Source organism: Macrobrachium nipponense, chromosome 25 (assembly GCF_015104395.2).
Source record: "Macrobrachium nipponense isolate FS-2020 chromosome 25, ASM1510439v2, whole genome shotgun sequence".
Classification (NCBI taxonomy): domain Eukaryota; kingdom Metazoa; phylum Arthropoda; class Malacostraca; order Decapoda; family Palaemonidae; genus Macrobrachium; species Macrobrachium nipponense.
In genome coordinates this window covers 46,284,716-46,312,691 of record NC_087214.1, presented here as the reverse complement: position 1 = coordinate 46,312,691, position 27,976 = coordinate 46,284,716, and positions in this window count along the sequence as shown.

Genomic DNA, 27,976 nt, shown 5'->3' with positions numbered 1-27,976 from the left:
TTTACCTTAATTCTCTGATTCACTATCAGAATCATTTGTTACATATAATATCTGTCTGTCTGTCTGTCTCTCTCTCTCTCTCTATCTGTTAAATACCAAACAATGTCTTTATATTAAGGCTTCAATTACTCAACATCTGAGAGAGGAGGAGAGAGAGAGAGAGAAGAGAGAGAGAGAGAGAGAGAGAGAGAGAGAGAGAGAGAGAGAGATAATCTGTAATGAATGATTCTGATGGTGAATCTGGGAATTAAAGGTACATTTGGACTTAAACAAGGAGCTATTTAAATGTTCTCCCCACCCCAAATGGAAAATGCCAAATAATGTATTTACGTTTAGGCTTCAATAACTCAACAGGTATGGAGGCTTACACTTGCAATTAATTAAAACAAATACTTGGTCATAAATTAAAATTAAAAGTTGGCTAAAATTATTAGGTCTCTAATTGAGCAATTTCGCATTCGAACTCTTGTTATGCAGCTATATTATTTTTCATGTGAATAATTTCTGTATAGAAAATTTAACATTCCTAATTTTATCAATGAATTTTAAAGAGAAAAAACTACAGCTTGCCTTCTTAGTCGAAATTGAATTATTCGTAGTGATTTATTTCACAATCGTAAATACAGTACATTCATCGCTACACAAGTTTACAGCAGATAAACAGCAACATCTCAGTATATGAACTTTTTTTCCCTCAAAATTTCAAGGGTTTGAGACGCTATTGTTTATTAGTGAAATCTTTTATGATATCTCATGATATTAGTGCTTTCTCGGTTTCATTATCATTCAGATGACTAAACTATGCCATGTACATTTCGATAATCTTGCCATAATCTGAGCATTGAAGTCCAACGTCAAGAAATCTGGACACAATAAAAGGCTTCATAAGCCGGAAACGGGTTACACTTGTGAAACTTCCCTTAAGGTATGTTCAGTTAATAGACAGAAACCTTCTTAGGCTTCGAATTTCAACAAAATTATGGATATTGTGTTCGAAGGGTGTATATATGTATATATATATATATATATGATATATAATAGTATATATATATATATAATATATATATATATATATATATATATATATATATATATATAGGCATAAATTGGGATAGTAGTAGAATAGCCATCTGCCGACTCCGACAGAAATGATTGTTTACCACCTCCGGAGTACCAACCCTCCTGTACAGTTCCTCTTGGCAGAGGAGATTCGTCTGTGTTTTTATATAACGGCGCCACGAAGGGATTTCACAAGCAGGCTCTTCATCGAATACGGAGGTGGTAGTTTAAAAATACACCGGCCCTAAATCTTTTCACTATAACGCATACAACAATACGCATATGCAGGTCCAAGAGAATTTCCCATTGCAACTACATTATTTAATTATACAATTTACAGTAAAAAAAAAAAAACAATCGCTGTAGCCAATTGCAAAAATTTTTCTTAGGTCGGTATTTAAGCCCAAAACTGGTATATGATTTCGTGCATATATTACCACCATTAATTAAAAATCATTTCAGTCTTATAATTCAATGGGATATTAGTGAAATAAGAGGCTACATCATAACTAGCTACTAATTTATCTTGAAAAAATCGAAAGAATACAATTCTTTGACAAATTTGGAAGAACTAGAAATGTTAACTCACTGAAAGTTAATGGTTTAAACTGGAATTATAAATTTCGTCTAATTATATCTAAAGTGCCAACTGAAGAAATGATGAGTCTTGAAGGTTTCCTTTTTGATGAACCTTAGCAGATCATGAATATAACCAGACTTCAACCTTGAAGCAAAGAGAAATACGAAACTTCTCCAATCTTACCTTTCACACCTCTTAACACTAGATTTAATCTATCTTCTCATTAAAATCTGACTCGCAATACCTACACATTTACGATCCTCATTTCTTAAACCCCATTTTCTTAAGGTTTTAGTAAGACAACTCGCTTTATTATAAGTTTAATGCTTATTACGTTTCGTCTGTTTTCAGCCTAATGAGAGGTTTTCATCCCATCTTTTTAAGCAGCCATTAGATAATCGACATTCGTTACTTCTTCGAAGTATCTACTAATATTTGCAAGCGCCTCTTGAAATTTTTAGACTAATACATATATATATATATTATATATATATATATATATATATATATATATATATATATATATATATATATATTATATATATATATATATATATATATATATATATATACTAATATATATATATATACACACATATATATATATACAACACTTATATATAATATATATATATATATATATATATATACACACACATAATATATAATATATATATAATATATATTATAATATATATATATATATATATATATATATATATATATATATATAATGTGTGTGTGTGTGCGTGCGCGTGTGTATACACATATATATACATATATAAGATTTTTTTAAGCCTTGTCTCTGAAAGAAATGTTCAAGTAAGCCCCTCTTCAAAAAAAGAAAACAGACATCTATCACCTAACTTAGGATAAATCCACCAAACGGCATCTCTGCTATCATTAGTTGCATCATCAAAGCTAAGTCTAGAAGCTAAACTCAATAATATAAAAAATACAACCTTTATCCCCCCCCCCAAAAAAAAAAAAAGAAAATGAACTGAAGAATAAAAAAAAAAAAAAACAAGACATGAAGTGTACTCAGTTCTAGCAAATTATTCCCCAAAGCAAATTCTCTAAAGATCATCTCAAAATAAATGTCACACACCGTCTCTCAAATATGACACCTAACTTCACATTAGTTATCTCTGTCTCACATTACTTTCTCCCCATTACCTAAAATGTTAAAAAGTCATGTATAATTGTCAAGAATTCTCATCCGCAATGGCGAAATTCAATCCATTTGAAGGTAAAGAAATTATATCCTTCAGTATGTAAAAAGGAAAAAAAAAGTAATATCGTACAGATGAGCATAAAAAATGGAAATACACAGAAGTCATTGAAAGCATTCCTCTATACATGGGGAACAAAATATGCACTGATTAAACAAGACCCAAACGTAGGAGCACTCGTCTCCCAGTCTTTCACTATCACTAAGAATCGATGCCTTATCGCTCCCCAAAAAAGTATCTCTCACCTTTACTGGACCTTTGTGCGGCTTCTCCTGGCCACCTGTATCACAAACATCACTGGCCTGTGTCTGAATGAATGAATCTACTCTAGCCTGTGTGGCCTGTTATATCTTGATTAGCACGGGTCCTCACGCCCGCACACACACACACAAGAACTCCCTTTCTCTCGTTGATCCTTTGTTCACACTCCCTTGTGCCATACAGACTGTGTGACCTGTCTAGAGTCACCCTGATCAACTTGCACGTGTCCGTGCTCGCCACTTCCGATTCGAACGGCTTCACTTTTGGCAGCGGATACGCAGTCCATTCACCTGGAATATGCGCTGATCAGCCTCTTGACACATCAAACCTTTCCAAAACACACGAGTGCATTGTCGGAACATTCCAGTCTCCCCTCGATGGAGTCCGTTGCCTCTGTATAATGCCTAAATAACTTAATGACAATTAATCATCTTCGCTGACAGGCTACCATACATACGCTTCACTGTGTCTCCTGAATTCTTGGTTTCATGGTTCGCGCCCGTACTGTTGACTCAATTTCATATAAACTTTCGAAATATAACACTAAGCTCTTGTCCTCGTTCCTTGGAACTAGGAACTATCTCAGGTTCTCATATATATATAATTCTTTAGATTTAGTCGATACATTAAACAAAATTACTCTTTGCCCCACTGAGAGATTCGTTAGTTTTGATGTATGTTCTCTTTTTACTAAAGTCCTTATAGATTCTATTTTAGAGTATCATAGTCACGAACTAACCCAGCATGAATTACCTCTACTTGTAAGTCATTATTTCACTCACTAGATTGTGCTTTTGTGATTGTAAGTTTATATTCAATGGTGAATTTTATCAACAAATATTTGGTATGGCAATGGGCAACCCTTTTTCACCACTCCTCTCAAACTTGGACATGGAATTCTTTTAAAAACGCTATTTACCTAATATCATTTATATTCCTTTAAAGTGGTATAGACATGATATTTCAGCTGTTTTGCCGGCTGGTATTGTTGTAAATGATTCACTCTCTAAATTAAATAACCAGGTACCACTGATCAAGTTTACTTTAGAATTGGAAAAAGACAATTTCCTCCCTTTCTTAGATGTTTTAATACATAAAGAACCATTTCATGTAAATTCAGTATTTATAGGAAACCAACCAACAACTTAATTTACGTCCATTTTTATTCAGGCCACCATCTTAATATCAAAATATAATTTTTTTCTTCTATGTTTTTACGATCATTGCGCATTGTCAGTTCCCAATATTTGGATCTGGAAATTGAATGCATAAGGAAAGTAGGGACAGATTTATGTTATCCTTCTCATATATTAGAAATTTGCTATAATAAAGCCCACAAAAAGTTTTATAGTGTAAGTAACAAGGACATCTTGCCTTATTTTAACGGTTTTGAATCCTTAAAACCATTGTTAAAATCTTTTAAGGTCAACATCGTTTTCATCTATAATAACATACAAAAAGGAATGTTAATGATAAATGGCCCCAAAGAAAGCAAGAACATGATATATAAAATTCCATGAATGGAATGCCCTTCTTTTTATGTCGGTCACTCTAGCAAGGGCTAAGAAGTAGGAATCAAACAGCATAAATATTCTGTCAAAACTGGGCAAACATCCAACACAATATTCATTCAAGTGAAAACAACCACTCGATAAATTGGATTGGAAGTTCAGTAATTGCAGAACCAAAGATGTCTTATCACGAAATTTTTTAGAATCTGCCATTATACAACTTACTTCCCATTGTAATTTCAATGTCAGTCGTGGCCTGTTCATTTAGATCCATTTCTTTGTATATGTATGTTAAATATATATTTTGTGAATAAGTTTATCTTGCATAAAAAAAAAACAAGTTTTTGTTTACCAAAAGTTTGAATGTGGTCAGCTGCCGCCCTGTATAATCCTTTAATTGTCTTGTCCCTGTGTCTGAGCAGTTGGACTTGATCTTTTTGTAAGCCTCTTAAATTGTACCCATGGTTTGCTTAGGATGGTTAATAATTCTCCAGGTGTGTTAGATTCTAGGCACTCATTTCCTTTATAATCCCTATCTGTCACTTATACAACCCTTCCTTGTCCACTCAGTATCTAATGTATGTCAGTAAGTCGAAAGATCTTGTAGCTACTCCATTGTTTCACTTCGTGGCTTCTACCTTTATACACACACACACACACACACACACACACACACACACACACACACACACACATATATATATATATATATATATATATATATATATATATATATATATATATATATATATATATATATATATATATCATTCGAGCTACAAATGTCCTTTAATATATAATTCGCTCTACCAAGGAATTGATATATTTTCATATGTACCAAAGGGGAATTTTTAGTTGATAATAATTTCGTCCCCCCATGGGATCGAACCACTGTCCAGTGGAAGATAAACGAAATCAGAAACGGACAGTGACGCTATCGAGTTGAACGCTCGAATCAGCTAGCATGGTTGAGGGGGTTTCATATCGATTCTAATTACGAAAACACCGAGATCGACGGTGATTTGTAATGGTCAGAATCGATGTAAACTTATTAGCCTCTCTGCTGGCCGATCGATAGCGTCACTGTCCGTTTCTGATTTCGTTTCCCATCCACTGGACGGTGGTTCGATACCATGGGGGGATGAAATTATTATCAACTAAAAATTCCTCTTCGGTACATATATGAAAATATATCAATTTTGAGGTAGAGCGAATGAGATATTAAAGGACATTTGTAGCTCGAATGATTTATATGAATCACGGTGAAGTGATAAGTATTCATAACAAGGCTACGTTGGTCAAACGCTCGAATCAGCTAGCATGGTTGAGGGGGTTTCATATCGATTCTAATTACGAAAATACCGACATCGACGGTGATTTGTAATTGACAGATATAAACTTATTAGCCTCTCTGCTGGCCGATTCGATAGCGTCACTGTCCGTTTCAGATACCATGGGGGAACGAAATTATTATCAACTAAAAATTCCCTTTCGGTACATATATGAAAATATATCAATTATGAGGTAGTAGCGAATTAGATATTAAAGGGCATTTGTAGCTCGAATGGTTTATATGAATCACGGTGATGTTATAAGTATTCATTCTATATATATATATTATTATTTATATATATATATATATATATATATATACTAAATACACATACACATATATATGTGTGTGTGTGTGTATGTATATATGTATGTATGTATTCGATTTACAACCCCATAGCCTGACATTTACCACAAAACATGAAGTAACTAATTATCAATTACTAGGGGATTCACTACGCACTGGTGTAACGTATACATGAAGGAAATGAATCAATACTAATAATGTTCATTAAGAAGATAAATCTGAATGAAATGGCACTTGGTGAAGCTTTAGTGGAAGTTCAGGGAGATTTAGAGGACGAGGGGAGGGTTGCAAATGTTCGTCCAAGTATTGCAGAGAAAGATACTTGTTGTACGAAGCGTATAATTATCCTGGATGGAAATCATGGGGAACGTATGGGGAAGTTTCTCGCAATCTAAAATTGTGCTTGTCTGGGCTTAAAAACAAGAGAGAGAGAGAGAGAGAGAGAGAGAGAGAGAGAGAGAGAGAGAGAGAGATTTATTTTTGTTAAGTGATCTCAATGTATCTCTGCGTGATAAGGTGGGATAATGTAACTAGTTTGGCGCCTAGAATGTACTGAATGAGTGGAAATTTGTACTGTAGGGGATAGAAATTTGGTTATAAAAAAGTGTCTCTCCTTCCAGGGGTTTGCAGGAGTATGCTAGGAAACTGAAGATATTTACGATACAGGTTGGTTTAACATTGAATTAGTAATAAACTAAATGGAACGGTGAGCCGAAGGTTGAAGGTACAACTGATTATTACCTTCTCGGAGAAAAAGGGAAAATAAAGATAGGGATTCGAGATTCATAAAATAGAAATGAGAAAAGCGTAATGCGTCAACTAGTGTTGGTTCTGGGTATAGACACATTGAAGTGAGGATAGCAGAGGTGAATGATATGATAATGCAACGATAGTTTATTGAAGTGATAATTATTATTGTTTGAGATGCAGCTGCAGGTCAGAACATTAAATAACTCAAAAGTAAATAAAAAAAGTATTTAATGACAATATAATTCTTGAGAGGCAGGACCAGTCAATAAAATATTATCAGAAATGCCTAACATCCAAGAGTCACTGAAGCGTTCTCTCGAAATGTGAATTGCGAAGGTTCCAGGACCTGGAGACCGTAGAGCCGATCCGGCTAATGCTGACCGAAGTGGTCGTAAAGACCAAACCGGTCTCATTTCACGACGGGGCCAAAGGACGCAAAAATGGGATAATAACCTCCGTTATCGGATAGGGGAGCCTTGTATCGGCGCCGATTTTATCAGGAAAGGTTCTAAAACAAAGGTTTATTCTGGAGGTTGGCGTCATAAACCATGAATTGGATGAAACATGGTTCCGCCGGATTTTCGAAACGAAGTTGTAAAATTCAGATATTCGGGTTTTGTAATGTTCGATTTAGTTCTTTGTTATGATGAGAAAATACGGAAATGTCCACGAATACATTGGCCTATTTCTTGTTTTGTATCTTTCATATTTCCGAGGGGATTTTATTTATGACTTGAGTAAAATATAGCCATTAAAAAAAACGGACAAGTTTTATACTCATGCATGTCTAACAAAATTATGCTAAACAGCAGTATTTATGGAAATTTAGCAATACAAACTGTGTCATTAATAAGACATTTCATGAGGGATATTCGTCTGAATAAATTATGTTTACAACTGGAATTTGGGTTTTTATTATTTCACTGATATTCACTCAATTTCAGAAATTTTCCCTCCAGACAGAGAGTCATCAGTTAATTTCTGGTAATAACAGCGATCATAAATTCTATAAACAATACCTTGTTTTTATCAAGGTATCGTCTCTACATTCACTCATTTCTTCTGCTAATAGTTTTATTCTTTACAGTTACTCCCCTTTAAGGATTTCATCAGATTTCGAGACATGTGTATATATAGGTAATGAAGGTCAATTTGTTTTCCCTTTGTGGATGATGCAAAACTACACTTTCGTTATCGTATTTCCATGCTGTTTTTATGTAATTACAAATATATTTAAAATCTGTACACGTATTAAGAAATACTCTATACCTCTTATCGAGCAAAAATTATACATTCGGACAAAAAAAAATCAGCTGCAATAATTTTGTTAATCATTATTAGAAAATTTACGGTCTGTTGTTAGAACGAACAAGGCGTGATGTGACCTCCAGCTTACTTGGGACGCGTGCAAGATTTTCCCCTTATGCACAAGTTGTAAACATTATATTCCTAACTTAACGTGAAGTGGTCTTCGTAATTAGTACTCATAATTAGTGCTACCCATTCTAACAACGAGGATCAAATAAAATGGACACTAATTAAACACGTTCATATATTCTCAGTTTTAAGAGGAAACACAAAATAATCAAACAGGATCATAGCCTAAATTCAGTACACCAAATAAATTAGAACATGCTAAAATCTATGGTCAAATAGAGCCTTGTTTCACCAACGAAAATTAAAATAAATACGATAGATATTGTTAGAGAATCATTTTCCTGTACTATTAACATGCACATTATTTCTTACATTTTCATTTTAATAAATAAATCATAAATATCCTATCCTAAAATTTCTGTATCTTTAACTTGAGGTGAAACACCTTTTTCAGACTTTTTTAGGCTCTTCACAGACCTTTCCTACCTCCCAACAAGAACGAGAACAACAACAACAATAACGGCGTAAGTTAACAACACCATATTCTTTTGTACGAATTCCGACCCGAGAGGAACTGGAGAGAAAGTTACTCTCTCCGCTTTCACCTTATGCATCTCTCACTGGCCATCTTGGGCGAACAACAATGAATGGGCCGTAGGTCGAACAGGTATGCTTGTGTGTGTGTGTGTGTGTGTGTGTGTGTGTGTGTGTGTGTGTGTGTGAGAGAGAGAGAGAGAGAGAGAGAGAGCTGCAAGCACTATCAGTTTTGTCCTGGAAAGAGACAAAGAAAAGAGACTTCCATTGAGAAGGCTAATGGCGCGCACAGAAGGTACATTAACGATAGACAACTTCTTTTCAGCCAGATGTATGATAAATTTTGCAAAGGGCCTTCTTGGACGATGACGCGCTCAGCTGTTGAGTCCTGCCTGGGAATTTTCCAAGGTAAATATTGTGAAAGAAACATTGTGAGTGGCAGGCTAACATAAGGCCAGAGAAAAGAGCTATGAATATGCTCATTCAAAAAAAGTCTTTCGCGTAGAAATTTCATTATATACTTCGTAATCATTGAAGCATTATAATCTCAATATTCATATTATTTTCGTTTATTGCCCGAACCTTTTGTCTTCTGTAACTTCGACAGTTTCCAGTAAATGGTCATGTTTGTTTGTATGGTGTTTTTACGTTCCATAGAACCAGTGATTATTCACCAACGGGACCAACGGCTTTACGTGACTTCCGAACCACGTCAAGAGTGAACTTCTAAGTAAATGGTCATGGATTGATCAACAGGATCAAGTTGATGGTGCAACTACTGATCCGTATTATAGCATTTTAGTCCTTCGATTTCCTGCGACGCTTTAGTTTCTTTCACCACAATGATTATTTCGTAGACGATCTTTTCTCAAATTTGAGGCCGAGGACTGGTAACACTAGAAAACCATGACTGGGGAGCAAACGTTTCAATGCAGCTAACGTTTGAAAAAGTTACGGTAATACAGCTTCCTAATTCCCAAACCCTGAAGTTAAAAAGAAAAAAATCACTAAATGTTCTATGTTATCTAAAGAGAATTCAGCGTTCCTAAGGCTTAACAACTGTATAGCGAAATGGGAAATTTGCCAAATCTGCTGAAACTTGTGTAGATTATAAAAAAAAAAAAAAATCTTGAATTTTACTATACTCCGAATTTGCTGTTGAATAGCCTTAATTATTCTTTTAAAATAGTGGCAACTGTAATAAAAAACCATCATAGGGAACAAAAATTATGGAACACTATCTTAGTCACTGCAGTCATAAATGTTATGCTGCAATACTGTACAAAACTGTATACATATCTGTATTGATATAAACTTTTTAGCGTAAAATTTTCAATTCCTATACCAGTGACATGAAGCTGTGCTCTGCATTAAACACCCTTACATTGTGCATATACAGTGTGGCTGTGGTATATATCAAACTTTGGCAGAAGGAATTCTTACCTGGAATTATTCCCAGAATCCTAGGTTGTTGCCTTATTTGAGTAAGGATGCGTCATGAACACGCGACGTTATCTTTTTTGCATACACATCGCAAACATGTTGAAAATAAGTCCTCAACCTCAGGCGAAGAATGAAACTTTGGTAAATGCCGGAGAATCACATGGGAGTTCGTTCCACTTGTATTTATCCTGCTTGCGATGAGCATGCAGGAAGTTGCCGACGTGTGCTTTTGACGAGTTTTACTGCACTCAGAAAGAACGAGGTTTCTATCCAGTATCAGAGATCATTTTATAAGTGTAATGCCTACGTAAATATAGAATACAACTTCGCTAAGAAATGCCAATAGCATAACTGAGAAAGGTACAATTTAATCAACAATCAATGAACATTAACAGGATTTCTGTTTTCTCATAAATACCAGAGACGATCATTTTCGAGCAGAAACTCTAAAACTCTCAGCATAGAAATTTATATTTATTGAAATTAAATTTTTTGGTCATTCTGATGGTTCTTACATCATAATGATCAAAATTCAAGAAGCGGAAAAAGATATTCGGTAATAAAATAAAAGGACAATATAGTTTATTGGTGCTTAGACGAATCCAGCATAAGCATCAGGCAAACAGGTTTTATGATAAGATCATAAGACTTAAGCCAAAGCCTAAGAGGTCATTCTGCGCTGAAAGGAAGGCTGAGGGTAAAGGAGGTTTGAAAGGTATAACAGGAAGAAAACATCACAGTTGTAATACGAAAAAAATTTTGGAAGAGGATGGAAAGTAAGATGGAAGATGGAGAATAAGAACGGAGGTACAAGAAAAAGAACCAAAAAAAATTGTAGCTAGGGGCCGAAGGCACACTACAAAGAACCTGAAGTAATGCCTACAGTGCTCCGCGTTGGGTGAACTGACGGAACAATCGCCCCAACCCCCACCCTCCCTACGGGAAACAAGTTTTAAAGGGTAAAGATGAAAGCGTGAATTCCAACGAATTCCATTTGTCATAATAAAAGGAGCAAACAAACAAATGATTCAGGTGAAACTTCTTCAAATACCTGAATTGCACTTAATGGGTTTAAATGTCTCTCTCTCTCTCTCTCTCTCTCTCTCTCTCTCGTCTCTCTCTCTCTTCTCCTCTCTCATCTCGTCTCTCTCTCTCTCTCTCTAGCCTCAGGATGTTCCGTTTTCGAAGAAATTAAAGTCAGGGGAGGGACAGGGAATGCCGGAACTCCAAAACTTGGGGGAATTCCGTTTCGGGTCAAGACTATAAAAGCCATGGTCCCAAAACGGCTACATTTCCTAGAAGTAAATTCCAGAGAGGAACTTTCTTGTTGAGCTTCTCTTTCACTTGACCGCTCCAAGTAGCTGTGAAATATCCGAGAATGTGTCGCTTTTTCTTCTAAAGGTTCTCCTCTCATTTTCATTGAAAATTATCTTTTAATTTCATGGCACTCTCCAAGAAAACGTTAAGGTGAAGTATTATTAATAACCTTAGTTTAAAAAAAATGAGGAACGCTGTCAAAAACAGACATGAGTGAAAAGAGCAATTTGTCCAAAGTCCTTTATACCTATTGAGCGAGAGGCAAATCTGGTTGCAACTGACTGAATGACAGGATGCGAGCATCAGCTGAGGGCGGTTTGGCCGATAATACCACATGTTGTAAATCTGTCTTTTCCTCTGCGTAGTATGAGTGTCTCCTCATCAGCCAATAGGGAGAGACCGTAAATGCACAATATTTAAAAAGTCTAGAGCGTGACGGGTTCTAACTCCGGAGACCTCACTCAAATCAGCCCTGTCTTTTATAATTGTTTTATATACCATTTTATCCAAGCAAATTTATAAATTCCGGTTAGTGCATATCAAACTTCAGCAAAGCGTTACAGATAAGCACTTTCTGCTTACTGCATATGCCAAGTTACGTAAATTGTCATGATCAATCATTGATTTATTTTTTATTCTATATTTATTTATTTATCTATTTATTTTTGTGGCAACTTTACTGTTCCTTTTTGGCAGCTGATTGACAAAATTCCAGATCTGATCTGAGCCACGTGAGCTAACGATTCAAACATGCCAAAGCCCGAATTAAGCAAATAAAGTATACCTTCAGAATAACAATGAAATTGTTCGTGTATTCTTCAAGGTAGGATTTGGTTAGAAAAAGAATACATATACGTAACTATTGTCTGATTGTTACTGCAAAATGTAAATGCAAATTAATTATGATATTTAATGACAAATCAGATAACAGTTACCATGCTAATAGATAATATCCTTGGCTTACAGTCAACAGCAATGCTCTCATCCATACTACTAAAATTGTGTTTTTCAGAAAAATGGGGTCTTAACTGGAAGAAAAAAATTAAGGATTTGGGGAAATACTTACAGGAGCCTGATTTATTTCATTCAAATAACGTGAAGGACCAGCATAGCATTAAAGTTCTTGATAAAATATTAAAAACAGACAGGCATCATAACATGGTAAAACTAATCCAGGAGAAATATCAGTAACAAAGAACGGACAGGCAAATGTATATCTGTCGATTTTCGTGTGAATGATGGGGCAATTACAATAAGCCCCCTACACCCTCGTCTACCGAATGTCCTCATATCTCCTGGATTTCGTGTTGATTGCCGTAGTTTTCTACTCTGACACCAGTGTTTGAGACTGTCATAATTCTGATATTTATCGCCGCGTAAAAATCGAAACAATTGTCGCTCTGGGAGGGTAAAGTTTGCAAATTTTTAAACATTTTAATTCCTTGACAAAATTGGGAATATAAAGTTTACGTTTATGTGGACGTCTTTGTTATTTGATTTTGATATCCGTATCGAAATCAGGTAATGATGCGATTGTTCATTAAACTTTTTATCCACGGATATCGAAATATTTTTATCCCCGGATATCGAAATCAAGTAAAGATGCGACTGTTCAATAAACTGTTTTTATGCACGGATATCGAAATCAGGTAATGATGCGACTGTTCATAAACTGTTTTTATGCACGGATATCGAAATCAGGTAATGATGCGACTGTTCAATAAACTGTTTTTATGCACGGATACCAAAATCAGGTAATGATGCGACTGTTCATTAAACTGTTTTTATCCATATCAACTAGGAACTTGCAGTGTCATATGATATAACGAACTTTTTAAATAGACCTTGTAGTAGGTGATGTCTGCTGATTAACGAAATATATACAGGAGTCTACTACGACACTACTATTGGCTATCATAATTACTACCCTACCTGATAACAGTTGTCTCTTCTCTAGTAACGAACCGTTAGGTGATCAGGAGATAAGATCTTCAATATGCCATCAAGTTTAATTTGAATAAAAAATGGTGAAAACAGTTACATTTTAGACTTATTTCAACATTCAATAAATAAACTAGTTATACTGAAGTGATATAGAGCAACTCTCTGCTTCCATTAACTTGCACTCAAATTTTCACCAGCTTTTCGTAGTACAGTATTACTATACGGGGTGGATTTTTCACTTAAGCCCAATAATCGAAACAGATATTACTTTTCTTTATTTTTTTCGTTAGATTCTGTATCTTTTGTCATTGTAACCAAGTGCAATCAACATTTCTGCCTTAAATATATAATTGTATCCGTAAATATAATTATTGATATATCTAAAATATCCCTAAAACACCAAGCCATAATTCCTGTCACTTTTATTGTAAAGTCCACTGTTTTAATTGGTAAAGGAATAGTTTCCTTAAATCCACTGACAGATCTGCACCGTCGATCTCTAGTAAAGAGGTTGATGAGAATTGACAAAAGGCTTGAAAAACCATCTAAAGTTAGGAGGTAAAGAGGTCATTATGAAGGAGTCATCACACAAATCTTCCAGAGGAGGACTTGTAATAGCAATGAATTCCATGCTGGATTGGAACTGACAATTAAGGAAAGAATACGTTGTTTTCTTCATGGTCTGCTTAGTAATTTCGCTTCTGTAACGGTGTCTCTACACTACGCTATAATATGTTGTACACTCATCGCACACATTCCGAACAGGTTGGATGCAAGTCAACGACTTATTGGTAGTTCTGCCTGGTACGTCATACAGTTACCCAGCATTTGCCAAAGGTTCCTTCTCTAATTATGGTTGCTGACTTGTTTTCAACTAGTTTATGCTATGTATGCTATCCGTTTCCAGCTTGGGTTTATGTTGCGTTTTACTGTGACGTGAATGCATCCTGATGAGACTAAGAGTTGGTAAATGATCAGAAAAACATAAAGGCACCAGTTAGTGTCATAAACACATGTTAGCAAATATCATACAAACGTCAAATACGTTTAACATCCTACTGGTGTCCCTGACCAACGCTTCATAGGATTTTCTAGCATTGTCCTAAAATTATTTCTCCACTTGCAGCAGTTGACGTATTCTCAATCTGATTGTTATATGTATACAATGCGTTGCCGACATTTTTTTTACAGTAGTGTGGATGCTCCTTTACTATAAGAAACCCACAATTTCATGCCATAGTCTTCTTTATACCTAGAAAAATTAAAATTAAAAAAGCGTTGCCTTATCCTGAGTATATGAGAGCACGAAATTATTAACGTGACCATTCTGTGTCTAGTGACGACGCATTCCATAGTCTTCTTTATACTTAAAAAAATAAAAATAAAAAAGGCTTTGTATTATCCTGACTATATGAGTGCACGAAGCTATTAACTTGGCCATTGTGTGACGACGCATTCCTCACCAATTAGCATCATATTGTGTTGCAGCTATGATGCATATTAAAGCCAGTTCAGAGATGAGGTCAACACGGAAAAGTTAACTGCCAACGGTATAACACCTACAAGTCCTAACGAGATTATTTCCTTACATGTTAACTGCAGCCCGAACCTACTATCCCTTTCAGACCCGATGTGGCATTGTTCTTCGGGAATATCTTCAAGACTTTTAGTCGGACAGTGATAAGATTCTAACACAATGTTTACAGCACCCCACCGTAATTTATAATGTTATAGGAGTCAGTCAAATCTGTATACTGTAGGAGTTTACTCTTATGATTTTAAGATGTAATCAGTGAAATCCCAAACATCCTAGTACACCTCCCCTCCATCAGTTCCTCAACGCCCCCCCCCCCCCCCCCACACACGCTCCCCTCCCCATCCCCGTCGCTCACTCTCTCTCTCTCTCTCCTGAATTACACAGCACACTGAAAAATATAAATGCATACATTGTACTTTATAATATCACATGATTTTGCTACATTATAACTCAAATGTGTATATTCCAACACTAAGTTGAATGATTTTTGCTTATGAGCTCCACTATGTTGTTCAACTTCATTATTCTGTGTCACTTAAGAATTGTCGTGGGAAATTATATTTGTGATCTTAGATTGTAGGTATATGTGGTCTTAGATTGTAGGTATATGTGTGGTCGTTTTTCCGCACCTGTTGTTCGATTGTTTGTATAATGTGATGAGATAGATTGGGCAGTGGGCACTATTATTTTGCAATTAGATGGGGTCAGTAAAATTGTAAAATAATTACTATTTGTTTACTGATAATAATTATCATCGCTGTCATGGATATTGTCAGAGGACCAATAATCCTATTCAAACTTCATGGCTGGCCAAAGGCACCTTCTCAAATCTCCGTGGTTGCTCATAGCCTTGCTTCATCTAACCTGACCCTTAAGCTGGCACGAGTGAAGTGTTGTAATGAGGAGCGCACATCTCTCTTCATACGCCCCAACACCTGTTCTATGGTGCTGAGTTCAGGGTGGGTTGGTATAAGTCGGACCTATTCATGACCCCAATCTCGGATGAGGTCATCAACTGTAAACTGTGGCTTCCGTCAGGTTTCCTAGTATATTCGCAGCACATCATGATATTAACATCACTATAATTTCACTGAACATTGTCGTTGTTATGAAATTTGTTGCGTAAGGCCATACATAAAAAGGGTTATGGGTAATAATCACCTGGTAGGGCTTATTTTCAGTGAGCCAGCTTTCCTCTCTCGATTGAACATATTAAAAAGTCGGAGTGCAATCACACGTTTCTACCCATTAGTGTATCTAAGCAAATTGGCCATAGGCAGAGTGGTTGTGGCACACTTTCAGTACCCAACGACAAGGCACTTTCTGCGAATGCATGCCTGTGAACACTTATTGTATATATTACTAAAATATTGTATTCTTAAAACTGCCAGACGAGCCAAAACAGTCATGTTCATTAACTATCAATTCATTACTTCATCCAACGTTTCTATTCTTAACTATTAAACAAAATTACCATAAAATAACTATGCGTAAGACTTTGTGCAATTTAGAGAGAAAGTTACAAGGCGTTACAGGGATTAGGATGTCTCAAAGACTTATTAGTCCGTCCAAGGAGACATCATGTGCTCACTTATCTCTAGGAGCAGGTTTTAAAATTCATTCACAGTGTTCCAATGATTTTGTCTAGCTTTCTTTTGAACTTTTCCACACTGCTGCTGTTTACAACTTCTGGTGACAGATTATTCCGTGTGACACATTTCTTGAAAATGAAAAAGTTTCCACAATACGATGTGTTGTATCTCTTCAGTTCTAGTCTCCATCCATTATTTTTTGTCTAGTTTTCGTTTAATGTGAAAATGTTTCTGTCTACTTTTGTTATGTCTTTCTGTATTTAGAATGAGTATTAGTTGTCCTCGCAGTCGCCGTGTTTCTAAGCCATACATGTTCAGGCTCTCTAGTCGTCTTTGGTAACATATTTGCCTGATAGATACAACTAACTTTGTGGCTCTTGCTTTTACCCCTTCTAGTCTATTCATGTCTTTTCTTAGTGTTGTCGACCAAAACTGTACTGCATATTCAAGATGTGGTCGAACCATTGATGTGTAGAGCTGCAACACCGTTTCCTCGTTTCTGTATTTGTACTGCCTCTTTATGTAGCCCACTATGCATTGCTTTGTGGATTTGAAGTCCTTGGTAATAATGACTCCAAGGTCCTCTTCTTGTTCTACACTGTTTATGTCATTCCCAAGCAGCATGTAGATGGCATGAGAGTTGTTTGTTTTATTTGTAACACTTTATATTTATCCAGGTTAAAAGGCATTTGCCATCTTTTCGACCACTACTCCTATTTTTCTTAGACTGTTTATGAGTTCTATTCTCTCTTTTCTTTTCTTTTTATTTATTTATTTATCTATTTTTTGTGTTGTAGCCAGAGGGCATTTTTGGCAAAGTACGACTCAGTCTCTTAATATGCTCAGCGGTAGCATTTATTGTAATTTAAAAATATGAACGTGTTCGTTTCCAGCAGAAAACACAAAATTCCAGAGCAGACCTGATATGCAGGTCAGGAAAAACTAGGCCAAATATAAAATAGGCAAATAGTTAATGAGTGAATAAAAACATTACTAGGTAAAAAATAAATAATGACTGTTCGTGCTCACTTCAAAATAAGATTTGGTGGGAAAAATCAATGCACAAACGTCACTGATTGTCACCGTAAAATGAAAGTACACATCCATTATAATACCGAATGGCAGTTCCATTTACAGTTACCATACTAACTGATAAAATCCTTGGTTTATAGTCGATACGAACGCCGACTGTCTCAGAAGACCAAGTCTTACCTGGATGACTGACATTTAAGAGTCGCGGAAATTTCTGCCCGGACCTAATACTGCTCCCATTTAAATCCTTTGAATGACTGAAATCATATTTAATATGAAAACATAACAAAGATATACATTACATAATGATAACACTATACTCGGGGAAACAAACAAAATAACGCTCAGATCGGTCAATGCCGACCACACACGCCCTAAACCTATCGTCGAACGATCAACGGTACTGTTGACCATCGTTCGACGGCACAAAACCGTTTGTCGATTTTTCTGTACATAATTGGGCTAATAATTATAATCTCCCTAAAACCTCAACCGCATAATAAAGCAAATGAATATCCTCATATTTTTTTGGATTTCGTGTTTATTACTACAGTTTTCTACTAACACCAAGTTATTTGAGACACTGTAATCCTTATATTTATCGTAGGGTAGAAATCTATATAAATGTCGTTCGGAGAGCAACTGCAGATCTTGATTTTGTTTTCAAAAGCATAAAATGTGACAGATTTTTATATTCTCATTCTGCGACAAAATTAATACTTACAGATTAAACTTTATATGAATTGCGTTGTCATTTGGTTTCCATTTCGAATCGAGTTAAGAGCAGAGTGAGCTTAAAATTATTTATATCCATATCAACTAGACCACCACGGAAACATAGATCATAACATGCTTTACGAATAACGCCTTCTTGAAGTATACGTACTGGAGATGACGTACCTCGACGCATAACGGAGTTTAATTCGATATAGCACCATTACCGGCTACCATAGTCACTGCCCGTGCCTAATAACAGATGTCTTTCCCAGTGATGAGCCATTCAATGGTCAGATGTGATGTGATGTTTAGTAGCCTTTCCGGGTTTAATCTGAGGAAAAATAAAAACTAAACAGTCTTTAAGTTTTAGAGCGATTTCTGCACTAAGCATTTAATCTGTTTCTATTGAAATGACAGGGGCACCCATCTGCTTCCACTAAATGCAATTCAATTTTAGACAATCTTACTTGTTGCAAAATTACTTATGTTGATCATCAACTCTCCCATCATCAAACATACCAAACTGTAGCACTCCTAGTCCAGTATTTTTCATTCTATTTGATCTAAGGTTAAGTTTAGTCATGAATCGTGCATCTGGCATGGCTATAGGTGTCAACAACACACACACTGCCACCGGGCTGCACTGGAAGTTTCATACGTGGCTGATAGTTGCATACAGCATTATACGCTGTGCTAAAAACGCAATTGTGCCGAAGAAATTCGGCGCAATTTTTATTTTTTTTTCTAAAAAAAGGCTTATTTTTTAACTATATATATATATATATATATATAATTATATATATATATATATAATATATTATTAATAATAAAATGCTTTTTTTAAGAAGCCATTCTTTGATATATATAGAATACAACAAGTATAACAAAATACATACATCTAGACACAAAGGTAACCTGCACAAACTCAAAGCGATGATGTCTGTAAAAGATACAGTTTTTCTTTTAATTGAATTGTTATTATTATTCAAAAGATAAAACCTATTCATATATTGCAAACCCACATGGGCCATTGACTTTGAATTCACGCTTCCAATGAAAATGGTGATCATTAGGAAGAAGAAAGATGAGGTAAAGGGAAATACAGAAAGAATCCACGAAACTTATAAAAAAATAATAATAAATTAACAAATGGATAAAAATGAATTAAAATGCAAGGAGAATAGTATTAGGATAGTAATGTACTGAACCTTTGCTTGAACTTCTAAAGTTCCAATTGCACTGCATCCTCTGGGAGGGTGTTTCACAGTCCAACGGTTTGAGGCATAAAGGACCTCTGAAACTGAGAAGGTAAAAATGGTAGAGGTAAAAATAGTAAATGATAGGCTTTTAAAGATTCCAATAATAATATGGGACTAAGTAGCAAATATAATCTCAGCATACACTCCTTAGGCGGGTTAACAAGAACAAGAGAAAAAATTATTTAAACAAGAATTTAAAGCTGCCATTAGAACAGTGAAAGAGGACGAGGAGCTAATAATAGGAGCTGATATGAATGGCAGGGTGGGAAAGAGAAGAGATGGGTATCAGGAGGTACACTGAGGCCATGGGTTTGGATTTAGAAATGAAGATGGGGATTATATATTGGAGATGGTTCAGAGTTTGGAATTACCATGTAAGAACACATGGTTTCAGAAGTTGCATAAGTACTTTAGAACTTATGAAAGTGGAGGAGTGCAAAGCCTAATAGATTACATCCTGGTTAGAGAAGTTGACAAAAGCAATCTGATGAACTGCAAAGTGATCTTGGGAGAAGCTTGTGTTAAACAAAATATGTTAGTGGTGATGGGTTTGAAAATGAGAGGTAGGAAGCTGAAGAAGAGAGAGAGAGAGAGAAGATCTAGAATTAAGATTTGGGACCTTAAAGGAGAAAAGGGGGAGCAATTCAGGAGGACTGTGTGAGAGAGATGGCTTGGGGTGGGAATTTAGAATTTGTACAGGGTAACTGACTGGAAAATATCTTGGCAGACATGAGAAAAATATATGTGGGAAAAGCAGAGGAACTGGTGGGAAGAACCAGTGGATATAGTGTGTATCAAATGCATTTAAGGACTGGAAAGTAAGGCATGCACAGGGTGCAGAGGAACGGTACAGAGAAGAGGATAGAGATGGGAGAAGGAGGGTAGGTTATGGCTACTGGAAGTGTGGTGGAGCAGTTGAATGAAAGACTAAGCACGTGTGAAGGAGAAAAGGATATCTGTAAGATTTCAAACTTGAGGAAAAGGCATCGAAAGGATGTTGGTAAATTTGGTGTTATTAAGGATAGTGATGGACATATATTGCATAGAGATGAAGACATTAAGAAGAGATGGAGAGAGTATTTTACAAAAGTTTTAAATATTGGAAATGTGAGAGAGGAGATAGGGGAAGCACAGAGGGTAGAGGGTCCAGTGATGGAGATACAGGATACAGAAATGAAGAAAGCATTAAGTAAAATGAAGAATGGTAAAGCACCATGTCCATTAGAGTTCCAAAATGAAATGATCAAATTGCTAGGTACAGAGGGAGAAATGGATGCTGGATTCATTAAAGGCTATATAGGAAGAGGAAATAATGCAAAGCGACTGTGAGGAGACTCTAATGGTATATATATACAAGCAGAAGGGAGATGTCATGGATTTTGGTACCTACAGGTGAATTAAACTAACTGAGCATGGATTGAAAGCTTTAGAGAGGATACTGGACCAGAGATTAAGAGAGACTGAAAAGATCAGGAAACAGCAGTATGGAATCATGAGAGGAAGAGGACAGTGGATGACCCTTCATAGTAAGACAGCTACAGGAAAAGAGGCTGAATGGAAACCAGGAGCTCTACTGTGCATTTATAGATCGAGAGAAAGCATATGATAGAATCCCAAGAGAAATGACATTTTGGTGTTTGAAGAAGAGGAAAGTCCCAGAAAAGTTGGTTAGGCTGGTCGAGAGTATATATCAAAGAACAAGCACAAAAGTAACAACAGCAGTTGGGGAAACTGAAAACTATGAAGTTAGTGTTGGATTACCCAGGGGTCAGCATTACGCTCATTTTTGTTTGTGTTGGTCATGGATGTGTTAACTGAAGAGATCAGGAATGAAGAGCTGTGGGAATACATCCGAAAATGAGGAAGACTGACAGAGAAGGGTTGGAGAGTGGCAGGAGTCGTTAGTGAGGGGTGGCTTAAAGGTGAATGTGAATAAAACAGTGGTTTTGGTGTGCAGTAAAAAAGATAGAAGCAGAATAGTAATACAAGAAAGAAGAGGTTCAATTATAAAACATGTGGAAAAGTTTAAAGACTTGTGGTCTACTTTAAGCCAAGAGGATGGATAAAAGCTGCATGGGGGAAGTGGAGAGAGGTAGTTGGAGTAGTTATGTGATAAAGAAAATTCTCAATCAACCTAAAAGTGAAGGTCTGCAGTACAGTGATAAGACTAGTGTTAATATATGGATCGGAGTGGAAAACTGAAGTATATCTTAGTTTAAACCAGAGCACTGAGCTGATTAACAACTCTCTTAGGGCTGGCCCAAAGGATTAGATATTTTTACATGGCTATGCATGAATTGGTTACTAAGCAACAGGACCTACAGCTTATTGTGGGATCTGAACCACCAGAAATAAATTCCTCTAATTTTGCATTGGCAGAGCAGGGAAGCAAATTCGAACTACCAAATCGGTAGACGAGCAAGGGAGGCTTAATAAAGATTACAGAGGTGGTAAGAGAGGCACGATTGAGATGGCATGGGCATGTGCTGAGGATGGATGATGAGGAGGGAGTGAAGAGGGTTTGGGAAGAACCTGTTTGAGGAAAAAGGTCGAGAGGGAGACAGAGAATTAGATATTGAGATAAAGTGAAGGAAGATATGGAGAGAGGAGGTTTGGTGGAGGATGATGCCTTTGATAGAAGGCAGAGGAGAAGGCGCATCAGGCAACCGACCCTTTAATGTAGGGATAGTGGTGGAAAAGAAGAAGCTGCTGCTGTTCAGCGAATCTAGTTGCTCTTGGCAGCTAAAGGGGATCAGGGATCAATTGTGAATGAGAAAGATGTCTGTTGAAATAACTTATGAAAAAGTGACAAATATGTCATACCTGCTAATATTAGGAAATAGAAACCTACCACCACGAGCCACTATCTAAAAAGAAACAAATATCTAGCAGAAGCAGACATCCACACCGGAGAACAGTTTCTAGTAAAGGCAGTACAAATGGCTTAAAACAGGTTGCACTGATTTTATCACTGATATAAATACGCGGCCTTACGAACAATAACCAACTTTCGCGTAGCATTACCTGAAGCTTTCATTAGGTAAATGTTTCTCAAAAGTTAGATGTAGGTCAAAGGTTACACTTGGAATAGTTAAAGCTTCAAACTCATTCAGCAAAGTTCCATCCACCTGAAGGAGAGAATAGGGTGGGAAATCTGTACGAGATTTGTTAATCAATAGTGTTTTCGTTTTACTGAAGCTCAGTGTTGCAACATCAGCATACTGAACAATCTTGCTTTCCAGGCCAACAACCGCGTCACTTATATAAACTAAAAATAACAGTGGACCAAGAACACTGCCCTGTGGAACTCCAGATCCAATAGGTCTTGCTTCTCTAAAGATCCCGTCCACAGCATCTCTGCTGCCTACCTGTAAGGAAATCTTGAAGTAATCCTAAAACATATCCGCAAACTCCAAGATTCTGAAGTTTATAAATAAAAAGTAAATACCTCGTGAATTATTAAATCGAAAGCAGCATTAAAATCTATCTGAATTACGCTGCACTCAAAACGTTGAGAGAGGCATCACAAGTCTCTCCGCAACGTTGCTCATCGCTAATGTATCTTCAATAGGCCGCAATGGTCTTTCCAGCTGAACATTTTTTTTCTTTTTTAGGGCAGGATTGACAGCACTTATGAATCGCTTTCCTCTTTTACTCTTTCGCTCTTTGAAGAGGACACCTGTGCGACCTGAGGCCCTTTCATTGTGCTTCGATGTGAGACGCATTAGGAGAGAGAGCGCGGGAAATAGCCTCCTCTTCAATGGGCCTCAGGTCACAACACTTTGTACCGAGACAATGACGCTTTGATATCAGAGCTTTGGTTTTTCCATTTGCGGTGTCGAGATTAAATATTGAATTATTATGTTACCTTAATATTAGTAACGTAAGAGAAAGGAAAGAATGTCAGAATTTTGATTCATTATCTATATATACATACATATTTATATTTTTCTGTAGATTAAACATATTCACAAGGAACAAGCACACAGGGGCCATGACTTGAAAAATCTATATCTATATCTATCAATCTATAATATATATATAATATATATATATATATATATATATATATATATATATATATACTATATATATCTATATATATATATATATATATATATATATATATTTATATATAATATATATATATATATATATCTATATATATATATATCAGTATATACATATATATAATAAATAGATATTATATAATATATATCTATATATATATATATATATATATATAGAATATATATATATATATATATATATATATATATATGTGTGTGTGTGTGTGTGTGTGTGTTGTGTGTGTGTGTGTTGAGAGAGTTTAATTTTGTGTCCATGAAAACCTGTTCAAGTATATTATATCTTTTGTTTGAATAGAAACGAAAAATATCAGTGAAATGAGGAAGTAAAACCTCCATGGAAGTCCTGGTGAGCATAACGCTTTAACAAAATATTTGCATCTGTGATCTCGATAGCTATGTGGTGAAGTTGTAGAAATTGCGTTCAATTTTTTTATATAGTGTAATGTTTTAACAGTAAAATTCTCTTCATCATTTTTTAGGAATTCGAAAACTTTCATGATTTTTTTCCAATGAGGGTTTCAGGTTCCATATCGGAAGCTGAAACTCAGATTGGAAAATTTCCTTAAGTATTGGAGCTGAGTTATTATTATAATTATTTTTTATTTTGGTAGTGTAAACATTGAGTGAACATACTTGTATCAGATGTAACAATTCATAATCTTACATGAATGTGTGTTTTGCCTTTTAATCTACTAATTAGGAAACATTTTTCAATGCTTTTCATTTAGAAAAATGCATCGGCAGAAAAAAGCGTTTTTCTAAATGTTAAATAATAATGATTAATTACATAAAATTATTAACAACTCTCAAGAAACTATCGAACTTGACATAATGATATAAATATAAGTACTAAATTCTTTTGAAGTTATCATAACTATTATATTTCATTAGCTCATCTGTATCTAAAGACATTATATGTTAATATATACAATTCCAATAATGCAACTTAACAAAAATATCAAAGCACTGATTTTGAACGTAAATTACATATGAGGCATAAGAAAAAATATTGATAAATAGAGGGAGTACCATAGACAGGGTGATCAGCCTATTTCTGGAATTATATAAAAACACTTGCGATTATATCCCAGAGGCGTAGTAGTGTAACAATTTAAAATCAATTGCTGTGAAACAATATCCTAACCTTCCGTAAATCAAACTATACATATATTTGCAAACTGTAAGAATTAATTCTCATGTACTTTAGTACATATGCAGTATTGTACGAAATAGATTACATCGTTAATATGGAATAGATAGAAGCTACCTGGTTGCAGTGCAAGCGTTCAATATCTTAAATAGAACCCCAACAGCAAACTCGAGTAACATGTTTATATGGTTACACGTATATGTATACAATACACATACAACATACATACATATATATATATATATTATATATAATATATATATATATTTATATATATATATGTGTGTGTGTGTGTGTGTATGTGTATATGTATATATATGTATACTAGTATATGTATTGTATAAGTTATAATATATGTATGTATTATATATATCATAATATATAGATATACTTATACATATAATTAAATATATGTATTATATATATACATATATATATATATATATGATATATATATAATATATATATATATATATATATATATATATATATATATATACATATATATATATTATTCTATATATATAATTATATAATAAAAATATATAGGGGAGAGTGGCGTAAGAAGCCACCCTTAGGGAGAAATACTTATATTGTCTACAGTATTTCAGCTATTGACCTAACATAGATATTTCTAGAAAGCTTTGTTATTGGAGTATCAACGATCATAATCATAAGAAGCTGTTAGCAATTTAGGATAGTAAAAAACTGACCTGAAAAAAAAAGAACAAAGGGGCCTTTTACCCCATGGGTGGGGTAAGAAGCCCACGGTGGGGCTTTTTGCCCCATACCTAAGATATTGTGGTACTTCATGAAAACTACCATTTAATTTGAAAAGTAGACGCCTATATTTGTTAAATATAAAAAAATTCAACCTTCCACACAAAAATATTCAAGAATAATGTTGGAAAATATACAAAAATTAATCTTAAGAGTTCTTAGTTTCTTGTAAAACCTAGAACTTTTTGGTATTCATAGGAACTGAAATTAGGAAAATTGTGAAATAAATTGACACATCCTCTCCATGACAACTGTAACAGCACAATTAGAAATAAATTCACTTTCTTTATATAGCACCAAGAATAACACATAAAAGAAATAACGAATAAGTTTTACATAAGAACAAAAATGACAAGTAAAAAAGGTAGACTAATTTCCATTACATTACTCCATTCTCTCTGGCTAATGTCCTGTGACTTTGGTGGCCATCTGAAATTGTAATGTGCTTTTCTGCTCGACTTGGCTTAACAATTTTAACAAAGTGATATAGCCAGTCTACGAAACAATATGCATTAGACCATCCATTTGCTGTGCATCTAGCAATTGATCCAGGTGAGCTGCCGATCATAAGTAGTGAAGTCATCCTTTTACGGGCAAATGTAAACATAAGAGGAAGACAAACTCCAGCTGCCTTCATTGCACAAATAAGATGCAGTCTGTCCTCTTTCACCACTGGTTACATGTCCAACTGATCAGATGGGGTAAAAAGCCCCCTGGGCTTCTTGCCCCAAAGCGTGGTGGGCCTTTTACCCCATTTGCCATTTTTTAAGAAAACTAAATCCACCTGTACCTCAATTGAGTTTTCAAGTCTGGATTGCATTGCAAGATATTTCTTAGCTCTCATTTAAAGTAACTGTAGCTAAAGTACTGACTTTACTGACAAGATATGCGCACAGGATATCCCTTTTATAGCACACATACTTACATGAAATGTGTCCAAAGAAGAAAAACGCCTGCTGGCTTTGTCCCATTCTAGTTCTCCCTGGCTGTTTGTTATAGAAAGCTTCAGGCAGAAGGTGTTGCTGCACTGGTCAGCTGACTAAGTTGCTATGATATGTCATAAGCAAGAAAATAGGGGGAGGCCTTTTACCCCACGGGGGCCTTTTACCCCACTCAACCCTATATATATATATATATATATATATATATATATATATATATATATATATATATATATATATATATATATTGGTTCGTTGGCAATTATAAGTATTCATGTTGAATTCCACTTTTTAATTCTTATACAGACAAATGTCACGATCCATTGCTCCACCGTCCTGTTTTATGTCAAGCTCCATAACCTTGCTCTTCTTGAATAAAGACAATTTTAATGTTGCCCCTTTACAGACACTTTTTAATTCCTTCACTAGTACCAGTAGGTATTCTTCTCTCCTCGTAACCAACACTGTCTCCTTTGGCAGTGAACTTCTACTCCACACATCTCCTGTCTCATTTCTTTGACGTCTCTCATCATTTCTTCCATAAAGGCAGTTAAATAATCAAAGAAGCTTAAGGAGACTTTCGCAAATAAAGTCACTCTCTCGTCTTCGTACTCAAAGTCACACTTCATCCTCATCATAAAGTTTTTGAGCAACCTCCTGGCACTGTAACATTTATGGATTATTACAGTTAACACAGTTCTTTAAAGCACAGCATCTTATTTTGCAGAAATAATATCGAGTTTGAGTTCACATTTCCTCGTTGCTTTAAAAGACTATCAAAGATGAAACATGTTCAGAGATACGAAAAATCTTCACAAAACCTTTTGCAACTGATTTAAAAGCACCAGATATTTTCCTTACTCTCAAGTTACCAAAATTAAAATGACATAAAAATTGAATATTTAATCACGTCATAGAACGCATTTATAGGAAAAGATAAAAAGTAAAAGACGCAAAGCTCTCAACATCAAAGCGACATTGTCTGATACAAAGTGTGACCTGCGGCCCACTGAGAAAGAAGCCATTTGCCCTTCGCGCTGTCTCTCTCTCTCTCTCCTAATGCGTCTCACATCGAAGCAACAAATGAAAAGGCCGCAGGTTGAACAGGTGTCCTCAAAGAGAGAGGAGGAGAAAAGAAAGAAGGAAACAGATTCATAAGCGCTGTTAGTCTTGCCCTGAAAACAAAGAAAAAAAAATCTTTTACGGAATGACCAATGTGGCATAATGAAG